We start from the raw sequence: 15137 nt of genomic DNA, 5'->3' as shown, positions 1-15137 counted from the left end.
CGAGTAAATGAATATTTGAGTGTGTGGTGTATAAATATAAAATCAATAACGATTTATATAAAGAAATCGTGATATACATTTTAATTAAAATTGTTGATAACGATCTCATGAAAAAAGAAAGAAAAAGGTTAAAAATGGTTAGATTACAGCAGAGAGCAGTTGAAGAACTCAACAATACCAATTTGATAAGGGGATCACACCTCATCGAAGGAGAGAGAGATGATAGGCCAAGAATCGTTGGATTATCAACGGCTGAGAGTTCTTGAAGAAATCAACAGTTCCAATTTGATAGAAAGAGCCACGTGTCACACATATAACAAGTAGTTGTGTGATCCGTGACTTCAAAGAACAACACACTCTCACGAGAACATTTTTATTATTTTAGAGCTAAGTGAGAGAATAATAATTTCATCACATTTCAATATTTGAATATTAAAAAAATTATATTATGTTAGTCTTAGATATTAAGAAGACCAAAAGTTTGTCTTAAAAATAATAGTATTAAAATGATGATAATTCATAAGATCCAGCAGATGCAACTGTATTTTTTAAGTCAATTAAAAAACACAAATTGACTATTAATTTTTAAAATTATTAGGTTTTTATTTTAATTTATTTTATTATTAGAGTTTGTTAGAAGATTTTATTTGTTTCTTATTTGCTTAGTAGTAATTTTAGGGAATTTAAATTTAAATAAGTTATTATATTAGGATTTTAAAATTTAAATCAAATCTGATCTAATCTAATAAGATCAAATTTAATTTATATTAGTTATCTTATTTTTATGAGATTTGAATTAAGTTATCTTATCTTATCTTTTAGTTAGTTTGTTAGGAGCCTATCTAAACACCTTTTGTAAGATAATCCTTGCAAGTGGAAGCCGGCCTCTAGTTCTGAGGTCACTCACTGTTATGGAGAAGAATTTTGACGCTGGGGTTTTATTGACTTGAGCTCATGCCCAATACTGATGAATTCTTTCATGATGGGGACCTTGGCAACGGCGCCATTTTGACGATCGGACTTCTGCCGGTAAAGAAATTCACAAATATAATCGCGTTGTAAGTATAGCTTCTAAACCAACAAAAATCCTTTCGTACAAAAGTTTGGTTGTCACAACTAACAAAACCCAATAAATTTTATAACCAAAGTATTTAAACCTCGGGTCGTCTCTCAAGGAATTGCAGGGAGGTGTGTTTATTATTGGTTATAAAAAAATGAATATTTTTGGGATTTTTGAAATAAGGAACAAGTAATGTAAAATAACAATAAATTAAAATAATAACTAATAAAGCTCTAGGCAGGTTTTGAGAACTAGAAATCCTGTCCTAGTTATCCTTATCACTGGTGATGAGAATTGTTCACTACTCCCACTTAGTTAACCCTTACTAAATAAAGAAAAGTCAAGTGGTACTAATCAGTTTGATTCCTCAAATCCTAGTCAACTCCTATGGAAAGACTAGCGTTAGAGGAATCCAAATCAATCAGCAAATTCCAATTATCAATCACAAAGGAGTTTGTTAACTCAAGTGTCACCAATTACTCAACCGAAGCCAAGAGGGAAAAAATCCAAATTATTTATATCATAAATAAAAGAAAGCAATCATAAATCTGAAATACCTTAATGTGTATTAAATAAGAAAATCAATCCTAACATGGAGTTCATAAACTAAATTGGGAAAGTAAACAATTAAAGTAATAGAATAAAATAAAAGTAGAAGAGACAATAAGTTAAAGGAACATTGAACCTGGAATTGAAAAGAAGAAATCCTAATCCTAAAACCTAAGAGAGAGGAGAGAGCCTCTCTCTCTAGAAAAACTACATCTAAAACCTAAAATTGTGTGAATGTTGTGTTCATGAATGGATGCATTTCCCCACTTTATAGCCTCTAATCTGTATTTTCTGGGCCATAAAATGGGTCAAAAACAGCCCAGAAATTGCCCCCAGCAATTTCTGTTAATTTTACAGATCGCGCATGTCACGTGTACGTGTCATCCACGCGTGCACGTCATTCAGCGTTTTCCTTGCCACACGTACGCGTCATTCGTGCAGATTCCAATCCACGCGTTTGTGTCAGGCACGTGAACGCGTCACTGCGATTTTCTCCATTTCACGTGGTCGCCTGAGCCATGCGTCCGCGTCAGTGTTCGCTGGTCATCTCCTTGGTTTCTTGTGTTCCTTCCATTTTTGCAAGCTTCCTCTCTATTCTCTAAGTCATTCCTGCCCTATGAAGCCTGAAACACTTAACACACGGATCACGGCATCGAATGGTATAAAGGAGAATTAAAATACACAATAAAAAGATCTCTATGAAGCAAGTTTTCAACCATAGAACAGCTTTGGGAAGGAATTGTAATATCATGCTAATCATATGAATAAGTGGGTAAAGACTTGATAAAACCACTCAATTAAATAATGGCTTCTTAACCTCCTTACACTTAAACATTAGCATGTCCTCATGCTTAGCTTTAAGGAGATAAAATGAGTGAGTAGGGAAATGTAAGACTCAGTAAATGTACATATATATATATAATATATCATATATATATAGATATATATATATATATTATATTATATATATATATATATATATATATATAATGCAACTATATGATTTTGTCTACTTGGTTAAAAACAAATAAGTTCTTTAAGACAAACATAAATCAAATTTCACTAATTCAAACTATATAGTAAAAACAAGTAAACTTGTAAGAAGACAGCTCATGAAAGTAGGGAACATAGAATTAAGCATTGAACCTTCACTGATGATATATATGCACTCCAGTACTCTAGTGTATAAGGTAATCACTCTATCCTTCTCTAATCATGCTTTCTAAATTTTGTTCTTCTCCTAACCAATCAACAATATTTAATGTACCAATGCAAACATCATGAGGTTTTTTCAAGTTTGTAATGGGGCCAAGGTAAAGGTGAGGATATATATATGGCTAAGTGAGCTATGAATTGAATCTTTGACTAGTCTAAGCTCTCACCTAACATACACATACTCTATAAAATTTAGAATTATGCCTAGCTACCCAAAATTCCCATTTTTTTTCATCTCATACTCATGCATCAACTTTTCTTTTAATTTTTATCACATATGCATTGATCTTTTTCTTAACTTAACTTAGCATTGGGATAATTTTGTCCCCTTATTTATTTACTTATTTATTGAATATTTTTTTTGGATTTTTTTTCTGTTTTATTTATTTATCTATTTATTTATTTATTTATTTATTATTTTTTAAATAGAAAAATAAATATAACTTATCAATGCACATGGATTTTTAATTTTTCTGGTCTCACATGAGTATGTACCCAAATTCCCAATATTTTATTAAAGTAAGAACATAACACATTCCCTTATTAATCCATGTTTCCACAGTTTCCCACACTTAGTTGATACACAATCTCTATCTTAAGCTAACCAAATATTCAATTAGGGTGATTACTTGTTTTTCCACTTAAGGCTAGTGATGTGGTAAAATATAGAACAAACGGGGATTAAAAGGCTCAAGGTGGCTAACAAAGGTGATTAAAAGGGTAGGCTATTTGGGATAAGTGAGTTAATAATCAAATAATGGCCTCAGTCATATGAATGCATGTAAATACACTAAATATTGGACAGATAGATTGGAACAAAATATAGATTACAATTATAGAGAAGAAAACACACAAGAATAAAATATTATGGTTAAATAGTATAACCATGTAATTAGGCTCAAAATCTCACGGGTTGTGTGTTCTTAGCTCAAAAACCATGTTCCAAATACAACTTCAAACAAATTTAACACAAAGTTTTTATTTAAATTAGTGAAATTTTTTCAAAAATAGGGTCTTACAAAGAAACTTATTATTTTTCAACCAAGTAGAATATGCATAAAATCAAACAAACATGCAATTTAAATATACAAATACAACAATGAACTAACAAATAAAGTAAAATATTGGTGTTGAGAAGAAAATAACTAACCCATGGAGATCAGTATCGACCTCCCCACACTTAAAGATTGCACTGTCCTCGGTGCATGCTAAGATGTGCAAGTGGATGGGTTTCTCTAACTGACACTTGTAGGTGGTGGTCTCTTGGTTCCTTTCCGTGTCGGTGTCTTGTCAGTGGCCTTCTCTTTTCCTTTCTTGTTACCCATGTCTAAAGAAGAAAGAAAAGGAAGAGTGTGAAATATTGATAACTAAGACCGGAAGGGAGAAAATTCCAAGTGATAATGAATGCCAAAGGAAAGATGTTAGCCCAACTACATGGTAGCTACAACATGTATATAAGACATCAATACGGATCAAAAAGGCAATTCATAAAATTAGATGCAAGATGGTAAAAGCATGCAAGTAATGGGTATGAGAAGCATAATTCAAGCATCAATTATTAAATGTGCCAAATTAAAGAGCATATGTAATGAAGACAATTGTGAATAATAACCTCAAATACATGTGGAATCCAAGTGTTTCGAAAAAGAGGCATACAAGAAAACGAGTAAAAGAAAATAGGATCCAAAATGCCAGAAAAGCTTTTTCACAAACATGTGTATGCAAGGTATAATTGAAATGAAAATAATGTAATTCAAATGTATAAGAGAGCCAAATTAAAATATCAATTGTAAAATCACTCCTCATAAAATCTACAAGCTCAAAATAATAAAATAGTACCCAAATAAAATTCCAACACCAACATAAAAAATGCATGAGAAGAAACTATAGATAACTAAGGCAACATGAAATAAATAAATGCAATAATGGAAAGAAGGAGGACAGAGCAGATAGGGGGGAAGGAAAAGAAGGGGAAAGGAGAGAAAAAAGAAGAAGGGAATGAGAAACGGGACGAGACGCGTGCGCGTCGCTCACGCGTACGCGTAGGTGAGCAGAATCACAACTGATGCGTAAGCGTTGTTCACGCGTACGTGTGACCACTGGTTGTGCTAAACGCACAATACCAGTACCAAGGCAGCACAACTCTTGGCCAAATCACCTATTGACGCCAATTTTTCATCCACGCGTACGCGTCGCTGACGCTTACGCGTGGGTTGGCTAAAATACGAGTGACGCACAGGTGTCGCCCACGCGTACGCGTGGGTTGGCTCGTGTGCAAGGCACCCTTTTTGCACAGCTCCGTGTGACTTTCTGTAAGGTTTAGCGTCGCATGTGACGTGTGCGCGTGATGCATGCACACGCGTGGAACGCGCTTTTCCCTTTTTTTAATTATGCAAAATGCAGAATGCAGTATGCAGACGCTAATGCAAATATTATGAATGACACGAATGAAAATAAAATAAAATAAAGCTAAGAACAAAAAGGAAAGAATATACCATGGTGGGTTGTCTCCCACCTAGCAGTTTTAGTTAAAGTCCTTAAGTTGGACAATTGGCGAGTTCCTTGTCATGGTGGCTTGTGCTTGAACTCTTCCTAGAATCCCCACCAATGCTTGTAATTCCCGTAGCCTCCGGGATCCCAAACTAGGCATGTAAAGCCTTCGAGCAAGTTAAAGCAGGCGTTCAGGTTCCAGGGGTATTGATTATCAAAATGAATCCCAGGATCCCAAACCTTACTTTTGCCCCCGTCTTCTTATTGAGCAATACTGTTCCATCCGGGTGGCAAGCAGTCTGAATTCTCACAGAGACATCCAAACAACCTTCTAGACCCATTCAATTGAGCTCTACACCAATCCTTGCACTTTAATTTGGAGCATACAACCATATTGAACCTTGCAGGATAACTCTTACCACTAACCATTTTCCTCTTACTCTTAATGCCACAAAGAGCTCTAAGTTAACCATCCGTCTCCAGTAGCCCATATTCAAGTGGGAAAGTGAAGGTTAAGGGTAAGTATTTTATCCACTTGAATGTTGTGTTGGATGGTAATGGCCTTGGGAGAGGTGTTTCTTTTGATCTCGCAAGCTCCATTCCCTTGTGTTCTCCCTGAATAACTTCCACCTCTTTGCAAGCTTCTTCAATATCAACTTCTTCCTCTTGGTAGCTTTCTTCCAATTCAATCTCTTCTTCATTTCTTACCTAGCGCATGGGAGGTTGCGCTTCTTCTTCTTTAATCTCCATGTCAAGTCCAATGGGAGAGATTCAATTGTAAATAAGGATTCATCAATGATTGAGTCCATCTATTGATCAACCTCTTCAAAGTTTTCAACCAGGCTATGCCTTGGAGGTTGTACACCCTCCTCAACATCAATTTTAAACGTCTTTGAAGGAGGCTCTATAACTTGACTTTCCCATAGAGGTTCAGCATCTCCTAAGTCTTCAACCAATTCTTCTTCTTTGATAATTTCGGCTTCCTCCAATTATTCTAGTACAAAGTCATGCTCCTTACTGTCCACCCGGAGTTTCTAGTATCTCCTTCATGCTACGTTCATCATTAGATTGTCCACATGAAGCCATGGGGGTTTCTTGAGTATCCAAACGTCGGGAAGGTAATCGATTGATTGTTTGATCCAGTTGGCGAAGGGTTGCATGAAGTTTTTCCACTATTTTCCTTGAGACGCTCCCTTGATTCTTGGGTTGATGGATATGGACATTGTGCATAGGGAAGTGGTGGTTCTTGGGAGTAATTGGATTGAAATTGGGGTGGATAGGGGTTAGGGTCATACGGGGGTGAATGGTGATAGAGGGATTGTGAGCGTGGTGGCTCAAAGCTATGTTGAGGAGGTGGTTTGTGGACATATGATGGGGCTTGTTAGTAACTACAAGGGGGTCCACCATATCTATCATCTTGGTACGCACCTCGGAATGGCTCTTGACCATAGTAATTTAGTGGGTGTTGGTTGTCACGAGAGGGTCCACCATAACTATTGTCTTGGCATGCATTGTAGAATGGTCGTCGTCCATGGTATTTTGGAAGGTGTTGTTGCCTAAAGGGTTGATCAGATCCTCATGGCTCCGTCCATCTTTGATTATTTTGACCTTGATGCATGTTCCTGTTATAGCTTCCATTCCTTTCAACAATATTAGAACCAAACTCAAAGCGATGGGGGTGAGAACTCATAGTAACTAATAAAAATTAAAAATAAAAACAAAAATAAATAAACAAGAAAAAGAAAATATTTACAATAACCAATAATAGGGCACACATTTTCAATTTCCCGGCAACGACGCCATTTTGACGATCGGACTTCTGCCGGTAAAGAAATTCACAAATATAATCGTGTTGTAAGTATAGCTTCTAAACCAACAAAAATCCTTTCGTACAAAAGTTTGGTTGTCACAACTAACAAAATCCAATAAAATTTATAAACGAAGTATTTAAACCTCGGGTCGTCTCTCAAGGAATTGCAGGGAGGTGTGTTTATTATTGGTTATGGAAAAAGTATATTTTTGGGGTTTTTGAAATAAGGAACAAGTAATGTAAAATAACAAGGAATTAAAATAATAACTAATAAAGCTCTTTGGCAGGTTTTGAGAACTGGAAATCCTGTCCTAGTTATCCTTATCATTGGTGATGAGAATTGTTCACTGCTCCCACTTAGTTAACCCTTACTAAATAAAGGAAAGTCAAGTGGACTAATCAGTTTGATTCCTCAAATCCTAGTCAACTCCTATGGAAAGACTAGCGTTAGAGGAATCCAAATCAATCAGCAAATTCCAATTATCAATCACAAAGGAGTTTGATAACTCAAGTGTCACCAATTACTCAACCGAAGCCAAGAGGGAAAAAATCTAAATTATTTATATCATAAATAAAAAAAAGCAATCATAAATCTGAAATACCTTAATGTGTATTAAATAAGAAAATCAATCCTAACATGGAGTTCATAAACCAAATTGGGAAAGTAAACAATTAAAGTAATAGAATAAAATAAAAGTAGAAGAGACAATAAGTTAAAGGAACATTGAACCTGGAATTGAAAAGAAGAAATCCTAATCCTAAAACCTAAGAGAGAGGAGAGAGCCTCTCTCTAGAAAAACTACATCCAAAACCTAAAATTGTGTGAATGTTGTGTTCATGAATGGATGCATTCCCCCACTTTATAGCCTCTAATTTATATTTTTTGGGCCGAAAACTGGGTCAAAAATAGCCCAGAAATTGCCCCAGCGATTTCTGTTAATTCAGCAGATCGCGCATGTCATGCATACACGTCATCCACGCGTGCGCGTCATTCAGCGTTTTCTTTGCCACGCGTACGCATCGTCCACGCGTTCGCGTCATTCGTGCAGATTCGAATCCACGCGTTTGCGTCAGGCACGCGAACGCATCACCGCGATTTCTTCCATTTCGCGCGGTCGCGTGAGCCATGCGTCCACGTCGGTATTCGCTGGTCATTTCCTTGGTTTCTTGTGTTCCTTCCATTTTTGCAAGCTTCCTCTCCATTATCTAAGCAATTCCTACCCTATGATGCCTGAAACACTTAACACACAGATCACGGCATCGAATGGTATAAAGGAGAATTAAAATACACAATAAAAAGATCTCTAGGAAGCAAGTTTTCAACCATAGAACAACTTTGGGAAGGAATTTTAATATCATGCTAATCATATGAATAAGTAGATAAAGACTTGATAAAACCACTCAATTAAACACAATATAAATCATAAATTAATGGTTTATCAATCGCTATTCCCTTCGGGAGGTTCATAGCTTGAGATCAGAGGTCGGGGTCTTAAAAGAGAAACTAGCCGACTCAGAGGGGAAGCAGAAGACCTCCGATGAGGCGTTGGCCCGGCTTACTGAGCGGGAGATGACCTTAGAGTCTCAGCTCAACTTTACCCGTGGTGAAACTGCCATAGTCCAGGCCAAAATTACTGCTTTGGAAGCCAAGCTTGAAGAGGCCGAGAAGTCGGTAAAGAGTGCCAAGGGAGAGGTTGCCGGGTTGAAAGGAGAGGTTGCCGGCTTGAAGAAGAAAAATAAGGACACAGTGAAGAAGCCAAGGGAGGTGATCAATGGGTCTGAGGAGGCGATTAAGTCCCAGGTCAAGCTGCTTTCTCCCGACTTTGACGTCTCTGTGATTGAAGCTTTCAAGACTATTCGGGATGGTCAAATTGTGGACATCCTGAAGAAATGATGTAATTTTACTTGTTGTATTTTGATTTGAATTCTTTAATGGTTTGTATAGACTTCTAAACTCTTGAATAGTTTCAATGAACTTATTTACTATGTTGTTGGTAATTTGACGACTTGTTTACCGTTTTATCTTATCTGGTTATTAGCTAATTATTTACCGTTCGTTTTGTCATTGGTAATTGGGGAAGCCGGTTCGTGGCTTTTATAATAAAAACTTCGACTTGTGGCTTATTTTCGTAGCCGCGTAGTGTAGTGTAGACGGCGTCGCTGGCTTGCGGGGTGATCAGTCCCGTGAAGTCATAGTAGGTCAATTATTTGGCAAGTAAATAAAGATAGAATAGAAATGAAAGAGGAATCTATTAAGTAAAGGCAGAAATTAAAGACTAGCAATAATTCAACATAAGATAAAACGGGTGTTACTTAGTCGGTGGAACGGGTGGTTGATCTGGACTCTAAGGGTAGAACCTCGTAAAGTTTGCCACGTTCCACGTTCGGGGTACCTCTTTCCCGTCTAGAAGTTCTAGCTTGAAAGCCCCGTTGCTGACTACTTCCTTCAGATGCACGTGGAAACTGTCTCTCAACAAATTTCCTTCGGCAAGTGTACCGAATTTGTCGTCAAGTAAAAACTCACAATAGAGTGAGGTCGAATCCCACAGAGATTGATTGATCAAGCAACTTTAATTAGAAGAATGTTCTAGTTGAGCGAATCCAGAATTTGGGTTGAGATTTGCAGAAAATAAAATGGCGGGAATGTAAATGACAGAAAAAGTAAATGCTAGAATTAAAGAGCTGAAAGTAAATGACTGAAAGTAAATTGCAGAATTGTAAATGGGAATGGGGTGTTTGCTCATAAAAGTAAATGCAGAAATTAAAGAGAATGGGTAAGATCAGAAATGGGGAGTTCATTGGGCTCAGGAGATGTTGCAATTCTTCGGATCAAGTTCATTTTCATCTCTTCCTCAATCAATGCACTCATTGATCTCCTTGGCAATCTTAATTGATCGAATTACAATTTCTTGCAATTCAATCTCTCAAATCTTGATCAATAGCCAATTCCTTGGTCAATTGCTCATGAGAAGAGATGAAGTGTGGTCACAGATTATACCACATGCATTTCCCAAATCAGGTGTTGAGAGGATTATAGTCACATATCCATCCAAACCCAATTTGGTCCAGCATGAGAAAGCATTTCTAGCTAAATCTCTTCATTCCTCTTTCAAGGTTCAGAAGAGATCCAAGTTTGAATAGCTTCTTTTCCAAGATAACTACCCAATTGGATAAAGATCGAAAGCTTTCAAGTAAAATCAAGAGAAAAGATAGAAGAAGAATAATGAAAACTAGTATTGATCCATCAATTTACAACAGAGCTCCCTAACCCAATGAAAGGGGTTTAGTTGTTCATAGCTCTAGAAAATGAAAACAAAGATGGAGAATACATCATAGAACTAGAAGAGCAGAGAAAGTAAAATACAGAGAGTCGTGCCATTTTCCAACCTCCAGAACTCCTTAAATAATTCAAAGCTACTCCTATATATACTACTCTTCTCAGCTTCTAGTTGGCTCTTCAAGTCTTGGGCCTTTGGATCTTGAGTTTGAAGCAGTTCTCTTCTTCATTTGGGCTTGGTTTTACTTGCAAAAAGAAAGTGTGAAGTGGGCAGAGACTTTAGCTCACGACGTTAGGGGTGTTAACGTTTAGTGAAAGTATGAGTTCGAAAACGTTAGTGACACTCAACATTGTCACTAACGTTCCAATGTACCCCTTTGCCTCACGTTAGAGCCCACGTTAACTAGGTTAACGTGGCTTCTAACGTGGCCTTGCCAACCTTCGAGAACGTTAGTGACACTCAACATTGTCACTAACGTTCCAATGTGCCCCTTTGTCTCACGTTAGGGTCCACGTTAACTAGGTCAACGTGGCTTCTAACGTGGCCTTGCCAACCTTCGAGAACGTTAGTGACACTCAACATTGTCACTAACGTTCCAATGTGCCCTTTGTCTCACGTTAGGGTCCACGTTAACTAGGTTAACGTGGCTTCTAACGTGGCCATTCTTAGCTATCCCCAACGTTAGTGACAATGTTGAGTGTCACTAACGTTGGCTCATCATTCACTCATCAACGATAGCTTCCACGTTAACTAGTTAACGTGGAAGTTAACGTGGCTCCTTGGGGTTTTTGTGGTTGCTTCCAACGTTAGTGACAATGTTGAGTGTCACTAACTAGTTAATGTGGTACATTGCACTTTAGGCCAACGTTAGTGATAATGTTGAGTGTCACTAACGTTGGCTTCCTTCCCCCTTTTAACGTTAGAGGCCACGTTAACTAAGTTAACGTGGACTCTAACGTGGTCACTTATGATCATTGGCCAACGTCAGTGATAATGTTAAGTGTCACTAACGTTGGTTCAAAGTCCCTTCTTCACGTTAGAGTTCACGTTAACTTAGTTAACGTGACTCTTAACGTGGGCAATAATGGCTTCGAAAGCGTTATTGGCAATCACTTTTCTCATTAACTTTGCAAGTTACCTCCCATTCCACGTTAGTGGCCACGTTAATTAGATTAACGTTACTGCTAAGTGGTTCTTCCTTGCTTCCTTTGGTCCTGAAATCAAGCAATAGAGTGCATCAAAGTTCTAATCCAAGTCATGGGTAATGCAACATACAATTTGTCACTAAACTCATGAAAAATCCTCATGAAATCATGTAAAATGCACAATTTATGCTTGAATCAAGGTGTAAGTGAATATCTACCCAAAACTAGCTTATTTCCTAAGGAAATTCATGAAACTACCCTAAAAACAGTAAAGAAAAGGTCAGTGAAACTGGCCAAGATGCCCTGGCATCACCTTCACTCTGTATGGACCTTCCCAATTAGCTGCTATGTTTCCTTCTCCGAGAGTGGAGGGGGGCTACGTCGTTGCGTCGTAGGACCAGGTCATTTGTCTCAAAACTCCTCCTTAGTACCCTAGCATTGTAACGGAGTGCTATTATTTGTTTCAGTGCCGTTTCCGACAAGTGTGCCATCTCCCTGGTTTCGTCGACCAGGTCTTTTTCTATTGCCTCTTCAACCCTACCGAGGAGTAGCCGCGGGCTTGGCTCCCTGATCTCCACGGGGATCACTGCATCAACCCCGTAGGTAAGTGATGAACGGATATTTTATACGCTTTTTGGCATCATTTTTATATAGTTTTTAGTGTGTTTTAATTAGTTTTTATTAAGTTTTTATAGGTTTTAGTGTTAAATTCATATTTTTGGATTCTACTATGAGTTTTTGTGTTTTTTTACAATTTTAGGTATTTTCTGGCTGAAATTGAGGAGCTGGAGTAGAAGTCTGATTTAGAGACAGAGAAAGCACTGCAGATGCTGTCCAAATCTGAACTACCTACACTCGGAAGAGCTTTTCTGTAGCTAAAGAAGTCTAAATGTAGCTCTCTCAACGGATTTGAAAAGATGACTTCAAGAGCTTTCCAGCAATATATAATACTCTATACTTTGTCTCGGATTAGAAGGCCCAAAACTGGTGTCTAACGCCAGCTTCCTGCCGCCTTCCAAGCATCCAACACCCAAGAGCAGAGACCGGCGTCCAAACGCGCAAAGAAGACCCCCTAGCTGGAGTTCCACGCCCAAGAGACCTCATAGCACATAGATCTCATCAAATCTCAGCCCAAACACTCACCAAGTGGGCCCCAGAAGTGGATTTTAGCACTAAATAGACTGTTTTACCCTTACTAGTAATCTGTTTAGTATTTAAGGGATTAAATTTATGTTATTCAGAACCTTTAATCATCATATTTACATAGAATACACGTTTATGATTGTATTTTACTTTTAGTATGAGTTTCTAAACCTCCTAGGTTGAGGGGAGGAGCCCTACTGAGTCCTATGAATCAGTAAAAGTACTATAGTTTCTCTTCGATCCGTGTTTGATTAATTCTAAGATGTATATTCGTTCTTCATCAATATGAATGCATTGAACTGGCATAAGGTTATCACATTCAACATGGGTTCAGAGTGCGTCTTTCATCGGACAATAATGAACCACCAGCTTAAATATACGTCTCTCAGACGGCTAATCCACGACTTCGTTGGGGAATTCTCGAGACATCAGTTCAACCAATTTTCAGGGAGATTAGGGTCTCTATGGTAAAGGTTAGAACCTAAGGTGCAGCATTCTCTGATCCGAAAGATCCGACCTTGTCTGTGGCATTTTTAGTAGGATCATTAAGGAGAATGGACTATACGAGTTTCACCCTCAATCAGAATGGATCCGCACTAAACTTGGGGTTCAGATCTGGAGGAATATTGGCAGCCGTTCAAACCAGTGTCAGTCACATATAGCCTGTCATTGAAGAAATCACTCACAAGCAAAGAGAGTAGTAATACCAAAGTTAATTCAGAAAAACAAGAGTGAACTACCAATCCGGCCCCTGTCCATTAAGCTGACAGAGCTGGCATTAAACGCCAGCCCAAGCACACCCTTTGAGTGCCTAAATCCCACTCAAGAACCCTCTAGCCCATAACCAAAAGAAACCATAAAGACAATTGAGGTTCCTTTGATTGCACTTCTACAGTGCATAAGTTCTAATGACTACTTATCCTCAAGTGAGGATAAAGACCCTAGGGAAGAGCAAGTTGCTCGGTACCTAGGAGCTCTTATGAGGCTGAATACCAAGCTATTTGGTACAAAGCCTTTAGAGGAAGAACCTCCACTGCTTACCAAAGAACTCCATGCTTTGGTTCAGCAAGAGCTACCTCCTAAACTTCCAGATCCTGGACGCTTTCTGATTCCTTGCACCATAGGCACTATGACCTTTGAAAAGGCTCTATGTGACCTAGGGTCAAGTATTAACCTCCTGCCACTCTCTTAATGGAGAAGCTGGAAATCCTTGAGGTACAAGCTGCACACATCTCTTTAGAGATGGCAGACAAGACCATGAAGAAGCCATATGGCTTAGTGGAGAATGTCTTATTAAAGTTGAAGACCATTATATCCTTGCAAACTTTATTGTCTTGGACATAGGAGAGGATGAGGATGACTGTGTCATCCTTGGAAGACCTTTCCTAGCCACAGCTAATGCTATCATTGATGTGGCTAAGGGAGAACTAACCCTAAAGTTAGGGGAGGATCACATCTTATTCAAGATGCCACATCCCAATTCTCCCTCTAAAAGAGAGATAACTGTGCAACACCTAGTCTGCCAAACCTCTCTTTCTGTGCAGAGCTCTACAGAGCCCCGAGACATCAATTCTATGTTTGGTGTTGGGCAGCCCTCAACAAGCTCTAAGCACAAAGGTACTAAAAAGAAAGTACCTAAAGGCTGGAAGGACAAGAAGGTTCCTACTGAAGGCCTCTCACTTGGCATGAGAGTTGTCTTCACTAAGAAGCTAACCTTACCACACACAGTGAGCCGTGTCCTATCTCTTGAGCATGTAGAGCTAATTCATGAGAGGACAGGCAGAAAATTCATTGTCAAGGGTGAAAAATCTGAGCCCATACTCACCTCCATAAGGAGCTAAAGGTCAAGATAGTGACTTTAAAATAGCGCTTGTTGGGAGGCAACCAAACTTTACTCAACTATTTTATTTTTATTATGTTTTTCCTTTTCAATTGTCAGAGTCATAATCATGTGCATCAGTCAAGAGACAGAATTCACAACAGTGAAAACATAACACTCCAAGTGGAGTGTCAAAGTTGAACGCCAGCCAGGGAGCAGCCCCTGGGCGTTCAAATGCCAGTGCAGAGAAGCAGGGAATCTGGAATTTCCTAGCCTCTCAGGATCAAGAGGTCCCACGAAAGCTCTACCTACCCCACCTTCTTCTTCCCCATTGATTATATTTGCTCGAGGATGAGCAAAACTCTTAAGTTTGGTGTTGCAAAAGCTCTGCTTTGTGACATCTACCATTCTTAAGTATAGAAGAAGAAGATGGAGCAAACTAGAGAGCATGCCCATGAGCTTGTGCAGCCGCCTCAACAAAGACAAAGGAGTGACATAGAAGAGATCAAGCACTACATAATATCCTCAAGGAGGAGCACTGGCCAACATTATTCAGGTGAATTCGTTCTCTTTTACTCCTTTCCTGTTATTTTTCTGTTTTCTATCTGTTTATTTAGCTGTTCTCTTG

This window comes from Arachis stenosperma, chromosome 1, assembly GCF_014773155.1.
Source record: "Arachis stenosperma cultivar V10309 chromosome 1, arast.V10309.gnm1.PFL2, whole genome shotgun sequence".
NCBI lineage: Eukaryota > Viridiplantae > Streptophyta > Magnoliopsida > Fabales > Fabaceae > Arachis > Arachis stenosperma.
This window is presented reverse-complemented; position numbering follows the sequence as displayed.